This window comes from Choloepus didactylus, chromosome 4, assembly GCF_015220235.1.
Source record: "Choloepus didactylus isolate mChoDid1 chromosome 4, mChoDid1.pri, whole genome shotgun sequence".
Lineage (NCBI taxonomy): Eukaryota > Metazoa > Chordata > Mammalia > Pilosa > Megalonychidae > Choloepus > Choloepus didactylus.
This window is the reverse complement of record NC_051310.1, coordinates 60659386-60686825: the sequence shown is the minus strand read 5'-3', so window position 1 is coordinate 60686825 and position 27440 is coordinate 60659386. Positions and strand designations below refer to the sequence as shown.

Sequence of the window (27440 nt, the reverse complement as noted above, 5' to 3'; positions counted from 1 at the left end):
ATGAAATACTTGGAACTTCTGCTGCCATCTTGTGACAAGGAGGAGAGCCAGACTGAAGATGAGGCTGACACTGTAAGGAGGTCTGATGAAAAGATGGAAAGACCCTGGATACTTGATTATGTGTTTTAGTCACTGAACTAACAAACCCTGTGCGTTTATCACATAGGATAATAAATCTTTCATTGTTTGGGCAGTTGAGTCAGGGTTTCTGTTACTGCCAGTTGAAAGCATACTGATACAGCAGATCAAATTAAGTGATTTACCTGGGGATACAATTTGCAATGAATCTGTATTGGAGAACTCACAAAAAAATACACCACTTAAAATCAAAAGCTCTGTGGGAATTTTCTTCAGATTTTTCTATGATTTTGGTGGGAAATTAATATTATCTTCTCTAAAACTTTTCCAACATAAAATTATCACAGTCATGTTCTGTATCACAGAACTCTGGAGTCCTGGAGTCTTGATTGCCCACATATCTATCAATTAAAGCAGATCCAGAAATATTTCTTGAGGATGATTTTGGTTCTGCCTTGCAGAGGTAGGATAGCCATCTATTCAGACAACTGTCCCAGGCAGGATCCCTAATTTTAATGAGGATCAATAGTACTCTTGGTTCTATTGATTGCCAAAGCATTTAGATATGTTTTTAACTAGCAACCCAGAATATCTCCACTCTAAGTTTTTCTAAATATCACAACTTTCAACTCTGTGGTATAAGACTTATCACTCTGGCTCTTGCAGACTATCTGACAACCATGGCTGTAATGTTATGCCTCTGTTTCCTTCCCAAGTCACCTGTCATCCATAAAACTACATTTATATTCTCAATAGAAAAATATTTAAAATAAACCCAGCCATCTAAATTCTGTCTTGTAAGGTAACCCTACTGAAGAAAAGGCCCAGGATGTGAATGGAATCTTAGTCAAAGAAAGTAATATAGCCCAACATCCAAAAAGTAATTTCAAAATAATGCAGACTATTTGCTTGTGTTTCTCAAATACAGTGAAGGCAGTAAAAGGCCCACAGAAATATTTCTTAAAACCATTAAATTCATTATCTTGATTGTGGAGATGGCTTCATGGGTATCTACACATATAAAAAATTTTCAAATAGTAGTTTAACTATGTGCAGTTTATTATATATCAATTTACCTCAATTAAGCTATAAAAATAATACATAAACCTACTGGAAAATTATCCCGCTTGTTTTCTACCATCCATTTCCCTCAAAGCCCACAGTTCCTGAGAGTCTTTCTCCATGAAATCTGTGGGAAAATTCCAGACTTTTTCTAATTTTTCTAACCATTGTCCTTTACCTCTCCATCCCCTTTACTAACAATTCCTCCTTGTGGAACCTCAGAAAACCAGGTTGGCAAAGGCAGGGCCTTGCTTAGAAAATGGGATGGGGGAAGAATAAAACTAATCAGGCAAAGACAGAATCTTCCACCGGGTGAAATGAGGCAGGGGAAGGAAAGGCTAGGACCACTTGTACTTGGCTGCCCTCACAGAGAAATGTCCTATATCTAAATTGCCACTGGGAGACTCCCGACCATGCAGCAGTGTGGTTCCGGTCTTTATCTCTTCTTGGAGCCTTCTTTTTTTTTTTTAATTCCATTTTATTGAGATATATTCACATACCATATGTGCTGGTTTGAATGTATTATGTCCCCCAGAAAAAGCCATATTCTTTGATGCAATTTTGTGGAGCAGACATATTGGTGGGTATTAAGTTGGAATGATTGGATTAGGTTGTTTGCATGGAATTGCACTCCACCCAACTGTAGGTGATAACTCTAATGAGATAATTTCCATGGAGGCATGGCCCCACCCATTCAGGGTGGGCCTTGATCAGTGGAGCCATGTAAATGAGTGGACAAACAGAAGGAACTCAGTGCAGCTATGAGTGACATTTTGAAGAGGCGCTACAGCCAAGAGGGACACTTTGAAGAAAGCACAGGAGCTGCAGATGAGAGACAGTTTGAAGATGGCCGTTGAAAGCAGACTCTTGCTCCAGAGAAGCTAAGAGAGGACAAATACCTCAAGGGCAACTAAGAGTGACATTTTTGAGGAACTCCTGCCCATAGAGGAACATCCTAGGAGAAAGCTGTTTTGAAACCAGAACTCTGGAGCAGATGCCAGCCACATGCCTTCTCAGCTAACAGAGGTTTTCCGGACGCCACTGGCCATCTTCCAGTGAAGGTACCCGATTGCTGATGCATTACCTTGGACACTTTATGGCCTTAAGACTGTAACTGTGTAACCAAATAAACCCCCTTTTATAAAGCCAATCCATCTCTGGTGTTTTGCATTTTGGCAGCATTAACAAACTAGAACACCATACAATCATACAAAGTGTACAATCAATTGTTCATAGTACCATCACATAGCTGTGCATTCATCACCCCAATCTATTTTTTGAACATTTTCCTTGTACCAGAAAAAGTGTAAATAAGAATAAAAAATAAAAGTAAAGAAGAACACCCAAATCACCCCCCATCCCACCCTATTTTTCATTTAGTTTTTGTCCCCATTTTTATACTCATCCTTCCACACACTGGATAAAGGGAGTGTGATCCACAAGGTTTTCACAATCACACTGTCAGCTCTTGTAAGCTACATTGCTATACAATCGTCTTCAAGAGTCAAGGCTACTGGGTTGCAGTTTGATAGTTTCAGGTATTTCTTTCTAGCTATTCCAATGCATTAAAACCTAAAAAGGGTTATCTATATAGTACATAAGAATGCCCACCAGAGTGACCTCTCAACTCCATTCGGAATCTCTCAGCCACTGAAACTTTATTTCATTTCATTTCTCATCCTCCTTTTGGTCAGGAAGATGTTCTCAATTCCATGATGTCAGGTCCAGATCCATCCGAGGAATCATATCCCATGTTGCCGGGGAGATTTACATCCCTGGGAGTCAGGTCCCGCGTAGGGGGGAGGACAGTGAGTTGGAGGTGGCTTAGCTAGAGAGAGAGAGACCACATCTGAGCAACAAAGAGGCACTCAGAGGGAGACTCCTAGGCACAATTATAAGCAGGTTTAGCCACTCCTTTGCAGTAGCAAGCTTCATAAGGGCAAGTCCCATGATACAGGGTTCAGTACATCAAACTGCCAGTCCTCAATATTTGTGAGAACATCAGCAACAATCCAGGTGAGGAAGCCAGACACCTCTGCATTTTCCCCCAGCCCCTCAGCAGGGGCCCACATATATATTTTTTTATTCTGTTCAAATTACTTTGGGATGTGTTGCTATTTCACACTAACCTATGCAAACCTACCAGGTCTCACTTCCTATTAAGAGTTCCATGTAATTATGGTATTTGAACAATCTGTGTGAGTTAAATTGTTTAGGAAATATAGATCATGTACCAACTAAACGTCTCTTTCCTTGATCTCACATAGAATTTGAAGTTTTAAAACACCATCATTATTGTCCTTTACCCTTTGGCCTGATTTGCCCTATTCCTAACCACATCTGCTTCATTCATATCTCTAGTTGAAGTCTGGATTCTTTTTCAGCTTTTTTAACAGTTGCTGTATGTGCTAAAACTGATATTCATATTTGCCAAGTTCTAGCTCTGAGTTTCAGGTGTCACACAGATACTCAGTGTTCCAGGGATCGATCAGGTTATACACAAAGGGATCAGCATCTTGGAATCTGGAGATAGCCATTACAATTCAGGAATAGATGTGACTGCTGTAAGAGCTTACAATCTAGGGGCCATTACAATAAGTGTTCCCTTGATAAGCTGTGCTCTAAGGTTCAATTCTGAGTTTACACATTGTAGTTTGCCTTTGTTTCTGGCATAGTTCATTCAAAATGCTGTCTATAGTTTCCATTCACCTGCTGAGTGTCTCACAGCTTCACTCCTTCTCGCAGTTGCTCCATATTCCATTGTATGCACACAAAATGGTTCACCATTCTGTTCCTCAGTTGATATATTCTTAAGCCACCTCCACCCTTGCAAATCATGCATACTCTGTCCATAAACACCAGTGTGTAAATGTCCATTCATGTCCCTGCTCTCAGATCCTCCAAGTAAATGTCCCCTAATGAAGTTACAGGACTTTATGGCACCCACATACTTAGCTTCGTGTGGAACCACCACACTGATCTCTATAAAGGCTACACCATTCTGCCTCCTCATCAACAGTAGATAGGTGCATCCCTTTTTCTATGTTTTCTCCAGCACTTTTACCCTTATGTATATTTTCATACAATTTTATAGAGATATATTCACATACCATACATTTATCCACAGTGTACAGTCAGTTGTTCATGGTATCATCATAAAGTTGTACATTTATCACCATAATCAGCACTTGAACATATTGATTACTACAAAAAGTTTTTTTTTTGTTTTTTTAAGCAAATAATAAAAAAGAGAATAGAAAGAAAAATAAAATATCATACAATACAATAGTAGGGTCAGACAACAACACCACTGCCAAGAATCCCATATCCCTTCCTTATATCCCCCTCTCATACACATTTAACTTTGATATGTTGCCTTTGTTACATTTAATGGAAGCATATTACAATGTTACTGTTGACCATAGAGTCCAGTTTGCTTTGATTATATATTTTTTTCCAATACCATCCCTTTTCCAACACTCTGCATGGTTGACATTCATTTGTTCTCCCACATGCAAGGACAGTTTTATATTTGTACATTTAGTCACAATCATTGACCACTCCAGTTTTTGCCAAGTTATACAGTCCCAGTCTTTATCTTCTATCTTTACCTCAGGTGTCATACATGCACCAAGCCCACCTCTTTCAGCTTTGCTCATGGACATCTTTGTGCAGTGTAGTCACGATATTGTGCTACCATCACACAGTATTATGCTATCTATTTCTGGATCTATACAATCAAGCCTGCTAAATATTTTGTAGTCCTTCAGCATCAGATGCCTGATCTCTACCCTCTGTCTATCTCCTGGTAGTCTGTGTTATCAGCTTCTAACTTGCAACATTTGCTCATTAATGTTAGTTCATATTAGTAAGACCATACATTATTTGTCCTTTTGTTTCTGGCTAACTTCGCTCAACATAATGTCCTCAAGGTTCATCCACGTTATTATATGTTCCTTGTCTTTGTTCTGTCTTACAGGTGCATAATATTCCATCATGTGTATGTACCACAGTTTGTTTATCCACTCGTCAATTGATGGACATTTGGGCTGTTTCCATCTCTTGGTTTTTGTGAATAATGCCGCAATAAACATCAGTTTACAAACGTCTGTTCATGTCTTAACTTTCAATTCCTCTGAGTATATACCTAGTAATGGAATAGCTGGGTGATGTGGCAAATCTATACTTGGCTTCCTAAGGAATCTCCACACTGTCTTCCAGAGTGGTTGCACCATTCTACATTTCCCACCAACAATGAATAAGTGTGCCTTTTTCTCCACATCCTCTCCAACACTTGTTATTTTCTGTTTTTTTTTTTGGATAATGGCTATTCTGGTAGTTGTGAGATGGTATCTCATTGTGGTTTTGATTTGCATTTCCCCAATAGCCAGTGAAGTTGAGCATTTTTTCATGTTTTTGAGCCATTTGTATTTCCTCTTCAGAAAAGTGTCTGTCCATGTCTTTTGCCCATTTTTAAATTGGGTTGTTTGTCTTTTTGTTATTGAGTTGTAGGATTGCTTTATATATTCGGGATATTAAACCCTTATCTGATATGTGGTTTCCAAATATTGTCTCCCATTATGTAGGCTGCCTTTTTTTCTGGCAAAGTCCTTTGAGGTACAAAAGTGTTTAATTTTGAGGAGATCCCATTCGTCTATTTGTTCTTTGGTTGCTTGTGCTTTAGGTGTAAGTTCTAGGAAACCACCTCCTATCACAAGATCTTTAAGAAATTGCCCTATATTTTATTCCAAGAGTCTTGTGGTCTTAGTGCTAATGTCTAGGTCTTTGATCCATTTTGAGTTAATTTTTGTATAAGGTGTGAGATAGGGGTCCTCTTTCATTCTTTTGGAAATGGATATCCAGTTCTCCAAACACCATTTATTGAAGAGGCTGCTCTGTCCCAATTGCTTTGGCTTGACTGCCTTATCAAAGATCAGTTGTCCATAGATGCCAGAGTCTATTTCTGAACACCCAATTCAACTCCATTGGTCAGTATATCTATCCTATGCCAGTACCATGCTGTTTTGAGCACAATAGCTTTGTAACATGCTTCAAAGTCAAGTAGTATGAGACCTCCCACTTCACTCCTCTTTCTTAAGATATTTTTGGCTATTCAGGGCAACTTGCCCTTCCAAATAAATTTGGTTACTGGTTTTTCTATTTCTGAAAAGTAAGTTGTTGGGATTTTAATTGGTATTGCATTGAATCTATAAATCAATTTAGGTAGAGTTGACATCTTAATTATATTTAGTCTTCCAATCCATGAACACGGTATGTTCTTCCATTTTTTTTAGGTCCTGTTTGATTTTCTTTTAGTAGTTTCTTGTAGTTTTCTTTGTGTAGGTCTTTTGTGGCCTTCGTTAAGTTTATTCCTAAATACTTGCTTCTTTTGGTTGCTATTGTAAATGGAATTTTTAAAAAAAATTCTTCCTCTTGTTGCACATTACTTGTGTATAAGAACACTACAGATTTTTGCATGTTGATCTTGTAGCCTGCCACTTTGCTGTATTCATTAATTAGTTCTTATAGCTTTACTGTAGATTCTTCTGGATTTTCTACATATAGAATCATATCATCTGCAAAGAGTGAAAGTTTTACTTCCTCCTCTCCAATTTGGATGCCTTTTATTTCTTTTTCTTGCCTAATTGCTCTAGTTAGAACTTCCAGCACAATGTTGAAAAACAATGGTGACAGTGGGCATCCCTGTCTTGTTCCTGATCTTATAGGGAAAGTTTTCAGTCTCTCCCCATTGAGTAAGATGTTAGCTGTAGGTTTTTCATATATTGCCTTTATCATATTGAGAAAAATCCCTTCTATTTCTATCCTTTGAAGTGTTTTCATCAAGAAAGGATATTGAATTTTGTCAAATGCCTTTTCTGCATCTATTGAGATGATCATGTGGTTCTTCTGATTTGATTTATTGATGTGGTAAATTACATTAATTGATTTTCTTGTGCTGAACCGGCCTTGCATACCTGGAATAAACCCCACCTAGTCCTGGTGTATAATTCTTTTAATGTGCTACTGGATTTGATCTGTGAGTATTTTGTTGAGGATTTTTGCTTCTATATTCATTAAAGAGATTGGTCTATAATTTTCTTTTTTTAGTATCTTTGTCTGATTTTGGTATTAGGGTGATATTGGCTTCATAGAATGAGTTGGGTAGCTTTCCCTCCTCTTCAATTTTTTTGAAGAGTTTGAGCAGGATTGTATTAATTCTTTCTTGAATGCTTGGTAGAATTCACATGTAAAGCCATCTGGTCCTGGGCTTTTCTTTTTTGGGAGCTTTTTGATGACTGACTCAGTCTCTTTACTTGTGATTGGTTTGTTGAGGTCGTCTATTTCTTCTCAATGTTGGTTGTTTATTCTTTTCTAGGAAGTTGTCTATTTTGTGTAAGTTGTGTAGATTATTAGCATATAGTTTCTCGTAGTATCTCTCATTGTCTCCTTTATTTCTGCAGGGTCAGTAGTTATGTTCCCTTTTCCATTTTTGATTGCATTTATTTGCATCTGCTCATCTGCTCTCTCCTTCTCTCACTCTTTTTTTTTTTTTTTTTTTTTTTTTTGGTTAGCTTAGCTAGGGATCCATCAATTTTGTTGATTTTCTCCAAGAACCAACTTCTGGTTTTGTTGATTCTCTCTATTGTTTTCCTGTTCTCAGTTTCATTTATTTCTGCTCTAATCTTTGTTATTTCTTTCCTTCTGTTTGCTTTGGGTTTAGTTTGCTGTTCTTTCTCTAGTTCTTTCAGGTAGACAATTAATTCCTTAATTTTTGCTCTCTCCTCTTTTAATATAGGCATTTAGGGAATCAGTTTCCCTCTCAGCACTGCCTTTGCTGCATCCCATAAGTTTTGATATGTTGTGTTTTCATTGTCTTTTGCCTCGAGGTATTTACTAATTTCTCTTGTAAATTCTTTCTTTACCCACTGGTTTTCTAAGAGTGTGTTGTTAGTCTCCATATATTTGTGAACTTTATAGTCTTCTGCCTGTTATTTATTTCAAACTTCATTCCATTATGATCTGAGAAAGTGTTTTTTATAATGTCAATATTTTTAAATTTGCTGAGACTTGCTTTGGGACCCAACATGTGGTCTATCCTAGAGAATGTTCCATAAGCACTTGAGCAAAATCTGTATCCTGCTGTTGTGGGGTGTAGTGTTCTATAAACACCTGTCAAGTCTAGTTCATTTATCGTACAATTCAACATCTCCGTTTCCCTTTTGATCCTCTGTCTAGATGTTCTATCCATTGATGAGAGTGGTGTAGTGAAGTCTCCAACTATTATTCTAGAGGTATCTACTTCTTTCAGTGTTCTCAGTGTTTGCCTCATGAATTTTGGGACACTCTGGCTGTTGTGTTTTCTTGATGAATTGACCCTTTCATTAATATATACTGTCCTTCTTTGTCACTTTTAATTGTTTTACTTTTGAAGTCTAATTTGTCTGATATTAATATAACTACTTCCACTTTTTTCTGGTTGCTGTTTGCGTGAAATATCTTTTTCCAACCTTTCACTTTCAGCCTATTTTTGTCCTTGTGTCTAAAGTGAGTTTCTTGTAGACACCATATAGATGGGTCCTGTTTTATAATCCATTCTGCCAGTCTGTGTCTTTTTATTGGGGAGATTAATCCATTAACATTTAATTTAAGGGCAGTACTTTCTTCCACCATTTTGTCTTTTGGATTTTATATGTTATGTCTTATTTTTTCATCTCTCTCCTTTTACCCTTCCTGATAATCTTCATTTCTACACTGTTTTCCAAGCTTCTCTCTCCTGTCTTTTCCTATTAGCCTGTAGCACTCACTTAATATTTCTTGTAGTGCTGGTCTCTTATTCACAAACTCTCTCAGTGTCTGTTTGTCTGAAAATATTTTAATCTCTCCCTCATTTTTTTTTTTTTTTGATTGTATGGTATCTGAATATATCTCAATAAAACTGAATTTAATTTAAAAAAAGTAAATCAACAATGAGGGAAGGAGGGGAATGGAATGTTTTGGATGTTCTTTTTTATTTTTATTTTTATTTTATTCTTTGGAGTAATGAAAATGTTCAAAGATTGTGATGAAATACACAACTATATACTGTGAACAACTGGTTGTACACTTTGAAGGATTGTATGTTATGTGAATATATCTCAATAAAATTTCATTTAAAAAATGAACTCAGAAAATTTAAAAAGATGTATAAAATATGCCCACTTTTTAATATTATTTTGTTCAACAGTCACAAAATGATTGTCAAATTGCTGTACTACTTCCTAAGTACTCAATTTCAAGGGTTATTTTATCACAGACCAATAATAAAGAGTTCCTAGGCTGCTGCCTGGCACATAGGTGACCCACAGTTCATTTAGCTAGCCTTTTGGCTGGTTTCCTCATATCAACTAACAAGTTAGGATGGCGGCCAGAGTTGGGATATCTCAAAAATGAGCTTCCCCCACAGAGGCTGATGAGCAGGTGCAACATTGGGCTACTCCTCAACAGAAGAGTCTACGCTCAGCAGTGGCAGGGACCTTGAAATTGTGGTGCCTGTTGCTAATTTCAGGTGTACCTCAGCCAGTGAATTCCAACTTGCTCCTATTAGACTAGCTTGGGAAGCTTCCTAAAGAACAGGAAAAACAAATTCTCAGGACATTCCCTAGACCTACCAAATCAGAGTCTCCAAGGATGGGCCCAGAATTGTGTTTTACTAAACTGCACCACTTGGAATACCCCTTTTGCACACTGATACCGTCATATAATGGAATTCTCTCCCATGACAAAGCACAGTGACTCTCTTCTGGTTTCATGGGTCCTCTGTTTACCAAAATTGGGAAGTATCTTTGATAATCAGAAGTTTCACAATGTGATTATTTCAGTCACAGAAAGATAGATGGGTACAATAACTGGATTGGGAGACAAATGAGCCACAAGATAAGATAATGTAGTTCCCAAATTTTAGTCCATATGTTTTGGGATTGACCTTAACCATAGATGTGCAAAAAACCTAAGGTCATGAGATGCTCTGAGTCTTTTGGGGCAGAAGTTTAAGGCCAACTTTGTACTCTCATTTTGAATAACAAAGAGAAACTATACTTTTAGATTACTTTAATATGTCCAAGTGCAATTTGTTCTAATACCTTATTAATACCCTCCTATTCTGATCAGTAAATCATACTCCTTTGTCACTGATTTAAAATGAGAAACCATTCATTAAAATACATATAAGTGATTTCGTATCATCATGTAAAAGAATGATATTTCCCATCACCTGGTCACTTCTTCGTTCTGGAAATTCAATTGTCCTGATTCCTTTCTGATGACTTTCACATTCATACCTGAAAGAGAGGTCAACAATAGTTATTATATCTTCATGTCTTAATTTTACTGGCCCATAAACAGCAGTGCCATTTAATTGTGTTGGACTTGTGTTACTGAAATTAGACAACACTACCTCCTGCTGAATGATTTTAATTTTGCAATGTTGTTTTCATACTACAGGAAGCTGGATATGGATGTCACATTCAGTACCACTTCCAAATAAGCAGGTTTTGTGCCACAAGGGGAAATAGGTACTGTAGATCCTGCTCCTTTTTATGATAACAAGATGGCCAGAAAGACTCATTTTCTAAAGTATTGGTAGACGACAGTCCACATAGGAACATCAGGTTTTACAAGGGTTGCCAGAGCAAATTTACCAACAACTCTTCCACCGCAAATCACTTTGCTAGGCAAGTGGGTCCAGGTCACCAGTCCCCGCTGCCCACAGCCCACAGGGGCAGCTGCCGCCACATCAGCCATGGCCCATCACCCACGCCGCCGTGCGCTCGCACCACAAAGCCCTGTGCCCAGGCACCTCTGCCTGATCCCTTCATGTTCCCCTCCCTGCCCAGCGTGCCCCTCCCCGCCCAGCGTGCCCTGCCACCCAGTGCACCCTGCTGCCCGGCTCTCCCTCAATTTTGAAGGACAGTTTTGCCAGATATAGAATTCTTGGTTGGCAGTTCTCTTTCAGTATCTTAAATATAGCATACCACTGTCTTCTTGCCTCCATGGTTTCTGTGGAGAAATCTGTACATAGTCTTATCAAGCTTCCCTACTATGTGATGGATTGCTTTTCTCTTGCTGCTTTCAGAATTCTCTTTGTCTTTGACATTGGACAATCTGATCCTTAAGTGTCTTGGAGTAGGTCTATGGGATCTATTCTCTTTGGGGTACCCTGTACTTCTTGAATCTGTCACTTTTTGTCTTTCATAAGAGTTGGGAAATTTTCAGTGAATATTTCTTCTATTATTGTTTCGGCCCCTTTTCCCCTCTCTTCTCCCTCTGGGACACCCATAAAACATATATTCATGCACTTCTTGTTGTCACTCAGCTCCTGAGGACCCTGCTCATATTTTCCCATTCTTTTCTCATCTGTTGTTTTGTATGTGTGAATTCAAATGTCTTGACTTCCAATTCACTGATCCTTTCTTCTGCCTGTTCAAATCTATTGTTGTATCCCTCCATTGTCTTTTTCATCTCCTCCATTATGTCCTTAATTCCCATAAGTTCTGCCATTTGTTTTATCAAGTTTATGACTTCTTCCTTATGGTCATCCAGTGTCTTCCTTATATCCCTCATCTCTTTTGCTATATCTTCCCTCAGTTCATTGACTTGATTTTTTTTGAATTGATTTAGGAAATTCGTTTGAACATCTTTAATTATTTCTTTCTTCAGTTCATTGAATTGATTTAGCATTAGTTGCCTCTCAGTTGAACTATTAGTTTGTTCCTTTGGCTGGTCCATATTTTCATGTTTCCTAGTATGGCTTATTATCTTGAACTCTCTAGGCATCTGACTTTCTTGATTAGTTTATTCTGGAGCTTGTTTTCACTCTTTTACCTAAGGTTTTCTTCTTGGTTGGCTTTGTTCTCTAACCTTTGGTGTTCGGTTCAACTTATTCTAGGCCTGTAACTTAGGTTCTATTTAGTTGATTGGAGTTTTTCACCTCTTGTGTTTCTGTTTCTTGCCCTGCCTCTATGTAGCCTTTTTCCGTGAGGGTTTCCTCAGATATGGTCAACCCCAGTCAGGTTTTTCCAGTCCAGAGAGGCCCAGATCTCAGGAGGAGGGTATGGAGTTTCCTTGAGAATGAGACCCTCCTGTGAGGCCTTTAGACTCTGTGCTTCTCCTATGCTGTCCAGCAGATGGTGCTTGCCAGCCCACAGCTCCCCTACTAGTTTAAGGAGGTGTGGAGCCTTTAGTTCTCCTGATTACCTTGACCCTGTCAGGGGCATGGCTGACTGAAGTTGGTTTCTGAATTCCAGCCCCTAAGGTCTGATTTCCCCAAAGGAGGGCTGCCGCTGAAGCTGGACTACACCCCCCCCCCCCCCTTTTCTTTGGGAAGTTTTGGTCTTTAGCAAATTTTCTCCACCACTAGACTTATTGCTTTGTCTCTCAGAACTATCTTAGCTCTGCTTTTGCCTGGGCCCAAATTGCAAGTCTTTGAGGTTTTCTGTAGTGGGCTACTCAGGAGTTATTTTTTAAAAAAGAGAAAAAGTTAAAAAAAGAAAAAAAGAAAAAGAAAAAGAAGGGCCCAGTATAGACTATTTAAATAAAAGTGCTTTAATTTTGTCCTTGCAGTTCTGATGGGCTATTGAAATGCAAAAAGACAAGAAGTTGGAGAGCAATTGAGGAGCAATCAAGAAACCAGAAAAATTGCCTTTTCAGAGAAAGGACCTGCCCCCCTGGGTTTGCATATGTGCCTGATTCTGTTTGAGCCCAGCCCTTCTCTGTATTATGTTCACCCCCAACTCCAAAATCTCTGTTTTTGTTTTTGTTTATTTTGCTGTTTTTGCTAGCCCTATCTCCTTTCCACCAGGCTCACTGCTCCCAGATTCTCCAGTGTCTGGTCTCAGTTTATCTATGATTGGAGTTTTTGTTCAGCAGTCTGTGTTTGTTAATCGGTTCTGCAACTGCAGTTCTCCCTCCTGGTTCTCAGCACAGACGGCCTCTCTTCCCTTGGGAAACCAGCAGCAAAACAGTCTGGGACCCCTGGCTGCAAGAACTTACAGATTTCACTGATCTCAGCTGTTCCACATGCTCATGACTGTTGTTTGACCTGTGTCCAAATTCAGATTCCCCTGCAGTGTCCATTCCACACAGTTCCTGGCTATCTACCAGCTGCCCCAGAGGAGTAACTGAAACCCACATCTTACCACTCTGCCATCTTGCCCCGCCCCCTTTCTTAAAAATTCCATTTTATTGAGATACATCCACGTATCTTATAATCATCCATGTTGTACAATCAACTGTTCACAGTACCATCATATAGTTATGCATTCATCACCCCAATCTATTTTTTGAACATTTCCTTATACCAGAAAAAGTAAAAATAAGAATAAAAGCTAAAAGTAAAAAAGAACACCCACCCTATTTTTCATTTAGTTTTTGTCTCCATTTTTCTACTTACCCGTCCATACACTGGATAAAGGGAGTGTGATCCACAAGGCTTTCACAATAACACTCTCACCCCTTGTAAGCTACATTGTTATACAATCGTCTTCAAGAGTCAAGGGTACTGGGTTGGAGTTTGATAGTTTCAGGTATTTACTTCTAGCTATTCCAATGCATTAAAACCTAAAAAGGGTTATCTATATAGTGCATAAGAATGCCCACCAGAGTGCCCTCTCGACTCCATTTGAGATCTCTTAGCCACTGAAATTTATTTTGTTTCATTTTGTATCCTCCTTTTGGTCAAGAAGATGTTCTCAATCCCACAATGTGGGTCCAGATTCATTCCTGGGAGTCGTATCCTGCATTGCCAGGGAGATTTACACCCCTGGGAGTCAGATTCCATGTAGGGGGAAGGGCAGTGAGTTCACCTGCCAGGTTGATTTAACTAGAGAGAGAGAGCCACCTTTGAGCAACAAAGAGGCAATCAGGGGGAGACTCAGGCACAATTATAAGCAGGCTTAGCCTCTCCTTTGCAAAAATGAGCTTCATAAGGGCAACCTCCAAGATAGAGGGCTTGGCATACTAGATGTCAGTCCTCAATGTTTGTGAGAACATCAGCAACATTTGGAGCTTTCTTAAGAAAGCAGGCATTCATGTGTATTGACAAGGAAACTAATTCCAAGTTAGCCATTTCCTGAAAGTTCTTGTTTTGTTTTCTTTTGTTTCTAGAAGAACAACTTCTATTTCATGAACATACATCAATGCATTATCCTGTAAATTGCAACTCCAAGTGTCACAAGTCATAAGTTTGACTGACCCCTATTCCTTAGTTTCAAGACCAGCTGTGCTCTTGCTCTCATATCTGCAGTGAGGATGTCAGTCTGGCATACAGCAGGATGCAGCACTGTAGGTACAATATCCCTCATGTATTCAAAATAAAACCACATCCTCCAGTCTCAGAGTGGGGCCAGCATCCAAGGAGAAAACCAAGATTTCAAAATAATTCAATCCTTGACTAAATTTTCTCAAACATACATATAATCAACAGGAATGTTTCTTAAAACCATATGGTGCCTCTTGGAGCCTCCAAGCAATCTCTCCTCCAAACACTTAAAAGGGCTCTCTCCCTACCTTTGTCCATTCACATCATGACTTCCCATCCCTCTCCCTTTCCTCCCAATGCATCAACAAAACCCAGCAAAAGGAAAAAAAAAGTCTGGAAAGAGAATTCTCTTTAAGTGGTGGTGGAGGAGAAGAAACTGAATGAGACAAGCTAAAATACTCTTTAAAGAGCTAGTGGAAGAGAAAGGCTGGTGACATTGATATGTTAATAACTTTTGTTGTATCACCAATCCCTGTAGGGATTAAATATGGAAAGCATATCAACTATTATATCTTGTGTCCTCTTTTTGTGAACATAGGAAAATATTCAGGTTTCAATATAATGAAAAGCTGTGCTTCACCTGAACAGCAGATTCATTCTTATTTTAGGAATCCTTTACTGGTAAAGTCATTAAGAAGTTTAAAGCCAAATTTATACCATAATTCTAGTAACATGTACTGAGTCTATAGGCAAGCCCATGTGCTAATATCACATCTGGATTTGATATTTCCTATGCTTATTTTTCTCATCTACCAACTTCCTTCCATTTATGTGCTATGTAACTTTATAAATAGTTTCAGATCCATTGTGGAATGAGGTAATGTATTAAATAAATGAATGAATGAGTGAATAGGAACACCCTTTTATCTTCCCTTCTGTTCCTCTGATACAATTTGTGTCTGCCTTCTCTTCTTGCCCTTTGCTCTTCAACTCCATCCTCATGCATCCTATTTTTGTCTGGGGTTCCCCTCATTCTCCCAGTGACTCAGGATAAAAACATGGAAGTCATTTTGGGATTCTACTGTATCTTCTCTCTTAGGCAGTCACTAAGTTCTGCCAATTCTCGCTTTATTCACTGCCTCATATCTGTCCTCTCCTTTCCATCTTCAATGCCAGATTCTTTTTCAGGCCCTCATCATCTCAAGCCCAGACCATTGCAATAATTCCCTAACTAAATTCTTTGGCTGTAGAACTTCTCCACACCAAAGCAGCCTACAGATGCTGCATTATTACTCCTAAAGCACCACCTGATGCATATACACTCCCCCCTTCTTATGCCTTTCCTAGATTTATGCTCAAAATTGAAGTTAAAAAAAGTTAACATTCTGTTACATCTAAAATTGACTTTGAGGTTTCCCAGATGGTCTCTGGGTAACAACAAAGATTTATTCCCTCACTTTATGAAAAGAAAGATACTAAAATAATAAGGTATGTTTCATGCTCTTCATATTTTAATTAGTTCTATTATACAAGTGTTTTGGTTTGCTAAAGCTGATGAAATGCAATATACCAGAAATGGACTGACTTTAACAATGGGGATTTATTAGCTTACAAGTTTACAATTCTAGGGCCATGAAAATGTCCAAATTAGGGCATCAACAGGACAATACCTTCACTGAAGACTGATTACAGGTGAGGTTGGGTTCCTCTGTCAGATAGCAAGGCACATGGTAATGTCTGCTGGTTCTTCTCTCCCAGGTTTTGTTACTTCCAGCTTCTGGCTTCAGTGGCTTCCTCTCTCAGCTTCTATGCATGTGTCTTTGGCTTTCAGCTTCTCTAGGTACTTCTTTGCGAACTTTTCTTAGTTTCATCTCTTAAATGCTGTATGTGTTTTATCTTCTTATAAAGGACTCCAGTAAAAGGTTTAAGACCTACCTTTAATTGGGTGGGTCACATCTCAATTGAAATAACCTAATCAAAAGGTCCCACCTACAATAGCTCTATACCCACAGAAATGGGTTAAAAGAACATGGCCTTTTCTGGGGTATATAACAGCATCAAACTACCACACTTCAACCTCTGGACCCAAAAAGGCATGGTCTTTTCATATGCAATATACATTCATTTCATTACAATATCACAAAAGCCTTAAATCATTTCAGTAACAGTATTAAGTACAAAGTCTTACCAAAATCAGTTACAGTTGTGGTCTGATGGGGCAAAATTCCCCTCCAGCTGTGGACCTGTGAAACTTAGAACAAGTTATCTGCTTCCAAAATACAAAGAAGGGACAATCATAGAGTGAACATTCCCATTTCCTTAGGGAGAAATTGGAAGGAAACAGGGTCACTGGACCCAAACTGTTCTGAAAACCTGCAAAGCATACTTCTTTCAATTTCCAGGTTTGAAATTCATCTATAGAATGATGTTTTCTCCTCAGGGATTGACAGAGTGGCAGTCCTACCCTTTCCAAGGGCTATCACAGTGGCCCTGCTCTCTCCAAACACTGTGGTGAGGGCTCCAGCATCTCCAAGCATTGGGGAGATGGCCATGCTCTCAGTTCCACCCTCTGCAAACATCAAGGTGGCAGCCAAACTCTAGGCCCAATGCTCCTCAAGCATTGGGGTGGCAGCTGGTGTGCTGGTTTGAATCTTTTATGTACTCCACAAAAGCCATGTTCTTTTAATCCAATTTTGTGAGGGGAGACTTACTGTAGTTGGGACCTTTTGATTAGATTATTTCCATGGAGATATGACCCCACCCATTCAAGGTGGGTCTTAATTAGTTTACTGGTATCCTTTATGAGGGGATAAAAGGCAGAGACATTTTGAAGAGAGCAGAGAAACATTTAGAAAGAAAATGCCCAGAGACATTTTGGAGACAGCCATTGCAACCAGAACCAGGAGAGAAGCTAAGAAATGAAATCCAGAGTTTGCCCTGGAGAACCTAAGAAAGGACCCCCAGATGCTTAGAGAAAAGTGTCCTGGAGAAACAAGCAAAGATGCATGGAGCTAAGAGAGAGAAGCTAAGACAGAAGCCCAGACACATTTTGGAGAAAGCAATGAAAACCAGAAGCTAACCCTGGGAGAGGACAAGCAGACTCCAGCCATGTGCCTTCCCATGTGACAGACGAATGCCAGATGCCATCAGCCTTTCTTCAGAGAAGATATCATCCTGTTGATGTCTTAATTGGGACATTTTCATGGCCTTAGAACTGAAAATTTGTGAACTAATAAACCCCCATTGCAAAAGCCAGTCCATTTCTGGTATATTGTATTTGCAGCAGCTTCAGCAAACTGGAACAGCCAGACTCTATGCCATCTCAGGGGCACAGGTTCAACACTTTCAGAACAGTGGGGTGGCAGCCAGACTCTCCCCAATCTCCAGGGAATGTGCTTCACCCTCTCTGAAGCTTGGAGTGGCAGCACGCTTCCTGTACAAAGGGGTGGAAGGCCTGTCCTCTATAAGCTCTGGGGCAAACTCACCCTCTCCACCTGCATGGGTGGATCCACACTCCCAGCTTGAGGCATCTTTCCTCCAGACCTCAGCCTCTGTGGTTCTGCCTTTGAAGTAATTTTTCCTTCAATCTATCCCTTTTCTGTCCCTTTTATCCCAGCCTGGCAGTGGTTCTGTTCATACAGATCTCGAAAAAAATTTGTCAGTTTCACATGCAACACACAGGGTCCCAACCATCTGACAATAGGACTTTCCACAAATCCTTTCTGGATAATTGCATTTCCAATCCTGACTCACACTGAAATGGCTGACTGGTTCCATGTTCAGTTAAATTCTCACATGGGACACTATCCTCTGGGGACTCACTTTCCAGAAGCTCAGAATTTTCCAAGCCATCAATTTCTCATTTCTTCATACCCAAGAGTTCAGTTCTCAGCTTACCTCTTTCCTCTTGCATTTTATTATAAGCTACAAAGAGAAGCCAGGCTGCACTTTCCACATTTAATTTGGAAATCTCTTCAGCTAGTTATCCAAGCTCATCACTTTCAAATTCTGCCTTCCATTTGACATCAGGACTCAATTTTGTCAAATTCTCTCTCTTTAAAACAAGGGTCACCTTTCTTCTAGTTTGCAATGGCATAGTCATCATTTCTAAGGCTTCATCAGAAGTACCTTTAGTATCCATTTTTCTACCAACAGTGTCTTCAAAGCAATCTAGGCCTTTTTTTATTGAGCTGCTCAAAGTTATTCCAGAATCTTCCCCTTATCCATTTATAAAACCATTCCAGAATTCTTGGTATTTGCAAATCACAGTACCCAAGCTGTTTCAGTTTGCTAAAGATGATGTAATGCAATATTCCAGAAGTGGGTTGGCTTTTAATAAAGGGGATTTATTAGCTTACAAGTTTACAATTCTAGGGTCATGAAAAGGCATCAACATGATGATACTTACTCTGAAGACTGGTTACAGGTGAGCTTGGGCTCCTCTGTCAGATAGCAAGGCACGTGGCAATGTCTGCTGGTCCTTCTCTCCCAGGTTTTGTTACTTCCAGCTTCTGGCTTCAGTGGCTTCCTCTCTCAGCTTCTGTGCATGTGTCCTTGGCTTTCAGCTTCTCCAGGTGCTTCTCTGTGAACTTCTCTTAATTTCATCTCTTAACTTCTGTGTGCCTTATCCTCTTATAAAGAATTCTAATAAGAGGATTAAGACCCATCTTGAATGAAGTGGGTCACATCTCAATTGAAATAAACTAATTAAAGCTCCCACCCACAATAGTTCTGTACCCACAGGAATGGATTAAAAGAACACGGCCTTTTCTGGGGTACATAACAGCATCAAACTAATACAACAAGTAACTGAAATAAGTACTGCCATGCCTGCTTTGGGGATCCAGATGTCAAATGGGCTTCTTTCTTTCTTCTGCAAAAACTAGAGTAACCCCTATTTGGGCGTTTCTAACCATGTTAAACTTTTCTCATGATTTGCCCATAATAAGCAAGGTTATGTTTTAAAGGTACTTAAAAACAAAAAAAACACTAGGAATGTATCATAAGCCTGTTGTGTACCTTGATGTTCCTTCAAGCCCTTATCAAAGGCTATCCACTCTATCTGCTGCAGTTAGTCCAACTATAACCAACACTTCTAGTCCAGTTGATTGTCACCTATACTATTATTTTATTGTCTGCTTCCTGCACACTGATCTAAACCTAGCAACACTACTTCTCCTTCCTAATATGGGGGAATCTCATGACTATCTAAGAGCTGTTGTAGGCATGCTTTGTTCTGATTTGACTGATATTTAACCTCAATGATAATCGCAATATGTTATTTGGTGATTGCTCACATCTTAAGAATAATCATCATATGGTTTGTGCTCTATACATAAAAGATTCTAAATAGTCTGTTAATAGAGTCTAACTATTCTGCTTATTCTTTTCAGATAGCTCTGAAACGAGCAATCACAATTACAGAGGTCTAATAATTAAAATTATTATTTTACATGCCTTTCGGGATGTTCATGATTTTGATGTATGATAAAAAACAAAGGGTTTTTCTCATTTTCTTTGGGGACCCCAATAAAAATTTTAAAAAGGAAATTAATTTCTACTTATTAGAGACAATCCAACAACCAAAGATAATCTCAATAGTTAAGAAAGAAGCCCATTCTAAAAGAAAAGACACCAGCCAACTTTTTTACAAAATAAAAAGTCCTTACTGGTGTTACCACCCTTAAAAGATAACTGTTCAATTTGATTTTTGAATAAAGTGCATTTATTCATATATAGCAGTTTACCCCACTAGAAAGAGAAGATACTATTTCAAAATTTTTATCATACCTCTTGTTATTGTTCCAAATATCAATCACCAGACTTTATACCTGAGAACCAAAAAAATTACCAAATGACAGGGTCAGGGTCAAATTTGCTTTTTTTTGTTTGTTCGTTTGCTTTACAAAAATATGGGTGGGAAAAATTTTACTTGAGAGACTCAGCACATGACCTAATCTAGCTTTATCTGTAATTATTATAATCCAGGAAAAACTGGCTGATTTTTAAAAAATCCCACAATGTACAATTAAAATATTTAAAGAAATATGTCATTGACATATCATTCCTAAAGCTGTAAAAAGATAAAATGAGATAATGGTATTTTATAATCAAAATTGTCCCAGTTTTCAATTTTAATTGGATCTGTCAAAATCCCTATAAATTCTCACTGTATAAAATTGTTACAAAAAGCCCTGTGAGACTAGACTTGACTCCTCCTCTGACAGATTTCATTTGTAACATTCTGGTCTTGTCAGATATGATAAAGTATATATATAGTCACAAGTCCAATTCATGTGAGTTGCAATTCCAAAAGGTAAATCGCTGGATTCATGTTTATATGATGTAACTTTAAGAAACCAAATATATTCAAAGAGACACCAGTAAAAGTCAGCCTTAAAGCCACAGAAAAGAGCCATTTTGGGTCCTCTTAACACATATACTGTTCTTAAGTTTCAGGACATATATCATAGGTAACATTCTTCCCAGGAAACATACTTAGGATCCTCAACTTGTATCCTATAATCTGTACCTCTGTATATCAGACCCTATAGCACACCAAAAGGCCTCAAGAAACAGACAACTTCTGGAAATAGTCAGCTTCCTTTCCAGGCCTCTCTGGATCCAAAAGATGACATCAGACATTTCCTTACAATAACTTTTGAATGAAGATCCATGATTTGTTGAAGGACTTGCAATTGGACTTAAGTCTTATTGTTTGCCTCTTCCTTGTTCACTTTTTTCCCATTTGCGTTAATTCATTTTTACTCTTTTCCTAACTGTTTCCTTTCTGGTAGTTTTCTAAACTCCTAAATTTGTCCTTCTCAAAGAATCTCAGTGATCACCAGTCTTTCTAATATTAAATTTGATATACAGCCTCAAAATTCTCTGGAAGATACATTTTAACCCTGACACATCTCCATGCTTTTGCTGGATTCTAGGACCCATCAATTAGCTGATGTCAATGTTATTTCTTAGCACCTGAAAGGAATCCAAGGACAGCGGAAAATAAAGGGATGCGACTAATTATAAAACTATGTTCAATTATTTTCTCATGACGCTAGGCAGTAATTGTTTTAGTTTGCTAATGCTGCTGGAATGCAAAACACCAGAAATGTTTGGCTTTTATAAAAGGGGGTTTATTTGGTTACACAGCTACAGTCTTAAGGCCATAAAGTGTCCAAGGTAATGCATCAGCAGTCGGGTACCTTCACTGGAAGATGGCCAATGGCGTCAGGAAAACCTCTTTTAGCTGGGAAGGCACGTGGCCGGCGTCTGCTCCAAGTTCTGGTTTCAAAATGGCTTTCTCCCACGATGTTCCTCTCTAGGCTTCAGCTCCTCAAAACTGTCACTCTTAGCTGCTCTTGGGGCATTTGTCCTCTCTTAGCTTCTACAAAGCAAACGTCTGCTTTCGAAGGCAGTCTCCAAAATGTCTCTATAAGCTGAAGCTCCTCTCTCAGTTCCAGTGCATTCTTCAAAGTGTCCCTTTTGGCTGTAGCTCCTCCTCAAAATGTCACTCTCAGCTGCACTGAGTTCCCTCTGTTTGTCAACTCATTTATATGGCTCCAGTGATTTAATTTAGACCCACCCTGAACGGGTGGGGTAACACCTCCATGGAAATTATCCAATCAGAGTCATCACCCGCAGTTGGCTTGGTTGCATCTCCATGGAAACACTCAAAGAATTACAATCTAATCAACACTGATAGGTCTGCCCACACAAGATTACATCAAAGATAATGGCGTTTTGGGGGAGATAATTCATTGAACTGGCACAATAATCATGCATGAGTGTTTTTAACTCTCCCAGGGATTCTGTCCTCCACAATTAGACCAATTAAGATCAAATGTTATTAGTATTTGTTCCCACTAAACAGCACATTTATGTCTCCTTAGTGGATATACTTGGGTCTATTCCTTTCAAATAATGAAATGGTCTTCCTGTCTTTACAGCAAAATGTGATCTCTTCTTTGAAGAAGGTACTCTAGTATTTCCAAGGATTCAAAGCCATTCTCTCATTTGCTTACATTTTGTTGAGAGCTTAACATGGTAATTTACCAAGAATGTAAATTTCATTGCTTATAAAGTTCAAGGATTCCTGAAATAAAATGTGTGATCTATAATTTATGTCTGACAATGGCCTAAGTGTCAAACAAAATAATTAAAATTTTAGTTTCACAAAGACTAGTATGACTTAGTTGGCCAAAATAGTCCTAAATAATAGAATTCTAAATAATAGAATTGTTCTGGACCATTTACTAACCAGTCAAGATATAGTCTGATGTGGTTATGTACCCCAGAAAGATCACGTTTTTTAAAATCCATTCCTGTGGGTATAGATCTATGTGGGTGGGACCTTTTGATTAGGTAATTTCAATTGAGATGTGACCCATTTCATTCAAAGTGGGTCTTAATACTCTTACTGGAGTCCTTTATAAGAGCAGAAAGGACACAGAGAAAACAGAGAGAAACACCCAGAGAAGCTAAGAGAGCCAGAGAAGTGGGAGAAAAGGACACACACAGAAGCTGAGAGATGGAGCCTGGACCCAGAAGCTGAAGGTGATAAAACCAGGGAGAGAAGGACCAGCAGATGTTGCCAGGTGCCTGGCCATGTGACAGAGGAGCTGGGGATTGCTCACAGCCAGTCTTCGGGGAGAAAGTATCATTCTATTGATGCTTTGATTTGGATATTTTTCATGGCCTCAGAACTGTAAACCTGCAAGCTAGTAAATCCCCATTGTAAAAGTCAATCCATTTCTGGTATATTGCATTCCAGCAGCTTTACCAAACCATAACAGTCTGATAATATTTAATGCATTCTGGGTAAATATATAAAAAAAGACAAAACAATGAATTAATAAATACAGAAGGAAAAAAAAATCATTTGGTTAACTAAAATTGATCAAACCAATCACTGAGACTTTATTTTCTTCATTTGGCCTAGATTGAATAAAAATCGAATGCAAAATAGGTTTCAAATATTCTTTTGATATCTGCAATTATCCCCATACTTTTTGCCTTTCTTTGCTGTTTATTGATGATGCTGCATTAAAAAAAGACTGAGTTCCTCATGGTAAAATTTCCTCCCTTAGGGATTATTTGACAAACAGAGATATTGAGAAAATTCTGATTAGCAACACAGTATAGATCTGGCATAACAAGGTGGAGGTATTAGCAAAAGGACATTGACAGACATCATATATGACCAACTATGTCATTTGCTCCTCAACTAAACTCTCAAATTTATTTTGAAGAATCCATAGAAACTTAAAAAAAAAAAATATTTTAATGACTTCAGCCAGCCTACTCAAGGGCAAACTTACAGGCTGACTTCTTTGCTAGCTAACAATGAATTCAATTTATCTAACAAATGTAAAACAAGGCCCACTGTTCCCAGCTATGTTAGGGGATTTTCTTGTTCCCCTCTTTCCTCAATCTCTTTTAAATACTGTTTTTGCTTGTTGATAATTATCTAATCACTGTCTTCCCATGTACAAGCAAATTTCTTGTGAGGAGTTAGCTAACTAAATATGTTGTAGTCTTTGACACAAGTAGTCAGCCAGGCGGTGTGTGCCTGTGCATCTTGGGAGAAAGGAGCTGAGTACTTTCATTGGAAGAGCCTTGGGCCTAGAGCCATACTATTTTTGGGGATCAAACACCATCACTGAGGGTCCTTCCCCTTCTCTTCCTTCTCATTAGGGCCGGCTCCTCAGAATTCATGTCTTGGCTAAAATGTCACCTCCTTAATGAAGTCTAATGTAAACCCCTAATCTAAAATAGTCACCTAATCTAAAATATCTTTCTCCCCATACACATTGCCACCCCAATCATTTTATTAAACTACTCTTTTTCCCTTTGTAGCACTCCTTACTATCTGCAATTATCTGTATGTGTGAGAGAGAGAGCTTGTGCATGTTTTTTGTCTCTCTCCACCAATAGAAATGTAAATTACATGAGAAGAGGAACTTTATCTTGTTTATCTCTGTACTCTCCATACCTAGAACAGAGCTTTGCAGGCAATAGAAGCTCAATAAGAATTTGCTGAATGAGTAAATCCCTCCCATGTACAGACAGAGGACAATATAGAAGTGTTCTCAGCACTTGGAAGGGAGAGCCCAGCAAGTCTCTTTGTGGTGACATGTGTGGCTTCATGGCAGGGAGAGAGGAATGCTATGCAGGGAGAGCCACACTCCACTGTCAGAGCAGATGTACCTTTGTGGGGCTCACAACCTGGAGCTCACAACCCTGATGCCTTCCTCCACTGCTTCAATAACCGTTACTAGGTCTTAGATACAAATGTGCATCCCTGGGCATCCCTGCATCTATTTGAGGAGAGAGGCTTTGGAAGAGATGGGACCTCCTGTAGTCAACAGCCATTAAGATATGGATATGTGTGTTAATGGGACCACAGTTGTACTTAGATGATGGATTATACTTACATTGGATTATAGTTACATTGTTCTTTCCATTTTGAATATGTAAAGTCAGCCTCCTTTACTCAACTGTAAATTTCTCAAGAACAGGCACTCAGTGTGTATGTGGGGGTTGTTATTTGGCTGATGATAGAAGGAAAATAACCCTTAGAGGCCATCTAAATCTAGGGAAATGAAGAACAATTAAAAGCAGTCAGGATCTTCCAATATTGTACCATGTTCTATTCATAAAACCCCTGAAAATAATTTTTGAGCAATGTGATATTATAAAATGTGGCAGCAAGGAGCATATAATATGCATAATATGCTTATATTATGCATATTATATGCTTAATATAATTGAGCATCAACTGTGATCTGGTCATGGTGTCTGCTTGTTTATCTTTCAGAATAACCAATAATGAGCTTCTCTTTTTCACTTGTTATTCGGAGACAGTGGCCCAAAGATGATCTGACCAAAAGTAATGGGTCAAAACCTGATTTAGCTACTGACTTCTTGTGTAAGCCTGAATCCAACATTTAACTTCTCTGCAACTGTATTTCCTCATCTGTTAAACAGGGATCATATTTGTATGTGTCTCACAGAGCTGTTATATGGGTTAATGAAATATTATGTAATATGCAAGGTTATGTAATATGTAAATGTAATATGCATTTATAATGTAAACTATTCTATATTAAAAGTGTTTGAGCACGCCATCAGTCATTGAATGCATTTTAAGCAGTGTTTAAGTTGTGGGCTGCTTGTTAGCACTGAAAAAAACAGATTGTCCTCCACGGTGTCAAGTTATATGGCTAACAAGATCTCTGCTTTGCAAAAAAAAAGAGAAAAAGTTGAAAAGCAAAGAGTTTTCTGCTTCAAGTATTTCTGGGGAGAAGCCATTATTTCAACCCAGAAATGTTCAGCTAGAATTTCCACAGGATTTCCAAAAGTGGAAGAGAAATCAGCCTGCTGGAATCATTGGAAATTGCATCTGGCTCAGGCTAATAGTTTACATGTTGTTTTTATTTCAACTCCTGGCTCAGAGCAGACAGTATTATTGCTGCCGATACCCACAGACCACGTTGCTCACTGTCAAGCTCAGTCTCTTGCTAATGCAGATGAAGCATCATCATACGGAAAACTTTTTTCTTTTTTACAGACTACGCTAAAAAGTTGGATGGATTAATCAAAAAATGTCAGAAAATTTTTGTAAATAGATATATGCATAAGATTTATAAGACTACAAAAAAGTTTCAAATATTTCCTGTTGTTTTCCTCCTTATTTGTTATCACCATCTCATCAGTAATGAAGTGCAATTTGGTGTTTGATAAAAACAAATCAAAGAAAAAGAAACAATTTTATTTTCCGGTGAGTGAAGCACAGAGAAGCCACTTCAAAAGACTCAGTGTCTTAATCTCAGGATAGTGGCAGAATCAGAGAACTGAAGGGAGTGTCAGCTATATGTTTAGATGGCAGACACCTAGAAGGTTTTCTGTTTTGTTTCAGGAGATTTTGTGGAAGTGCCACAACCAGGGAGAGACAATCTGAATTGACAAGACCGGATCACCAGAGCACCTTAGCTGCGAGGAGTATTAACAGGAACATCCAAAGTAATGTAAAAACTTTCACAGTGAAATTCAAAGCCAAGGATGGAGAGGAAGAGAGTCTACAAACTTCTTTCAAGAAATTAAGAGTGGATGCATCAGGGTTGATGGCATCTCTGTCTGTTGGAGACAGCACAAGTGTTAGAGCATCAGTCAGAACAGCTGCAGAGACTCCATGTGCATCTAAGGACCGTTGACATGGGTCTACAAGGAAGTCTTCATGAGGAGCAGTGAGAACCCAGCTTCATTGATGTTCTAAGTCTTCGGTTCTTCATTCTCCAAAGTTTAAACATTGCAGTACAATAACTTCTTCCAGCAACCAGCTCAAGCACAAAAGCCAGACTGACTCCACTGATGGCAGCAGTGGGCTGGGATTTTCACCCCTAAAGAGTTCGGTGCAGGAGAATGCTTTGCTTCTCCTCTTGATGCTAATTACACAGGGGCAGTTGTTAAGCCTTTAAGAACTTCGGTTTCAAGGCTCCCATCAAAGAGTAAGAAGGAAGATTCCTGAGGCTACCTAAGTTTCCCAAACAAGTCTCAAGACCAACGATCTCTCTGACTTTCTCTATTTCCAAGCTAAACCAGGTTAAACCATGTGCATGCATAGGCAAGGAGTGCCAGTGTAAGAGACGGCATGATATGGAAGTGTATTCCTTTTCAGGCCTGCAGAGTGTCCCTCCCTTGGCCCCAGAGTGAAGAGCCACGCTTGAGGACTACTTTCAGTTGCTCCACATCAGAACTCTGTCTGGTGCTCCCCTCTCCAGTTCTGAGCAAGTTCGCGTCTATGTGGATGACATGACCACTGAGGCCATGTCAGGCTACAGGGAATAATACTTGTATATTCCCAAGAAAATGTCCCACATGGCAGAAATGATGTACACCTGAAAGCAAGAAGCTAATTAATATGCTTTGAACAACAACAACAAAAAAGATTTTATGGAGATGGATATTCAATTATCACCTTGAGTTGTCTAGTCTAACAGTTGAGCTCTGCAGATCAACAGAGAGCTTCTCTTTGACTTTCTGAGCTCTTTGCTGCAAGTCC

General features: G+C 38.8%; 1 pseudogene; it reads left to right on the top strand.

Annotated features, from left to right (window-relative positions):
* Positions 1-27280, top strand: LOC119532644 (annotated as a pseudogene).
* The last annotated feature ends 160 nt before the right edge of the window (positions 27281-27440 follow it).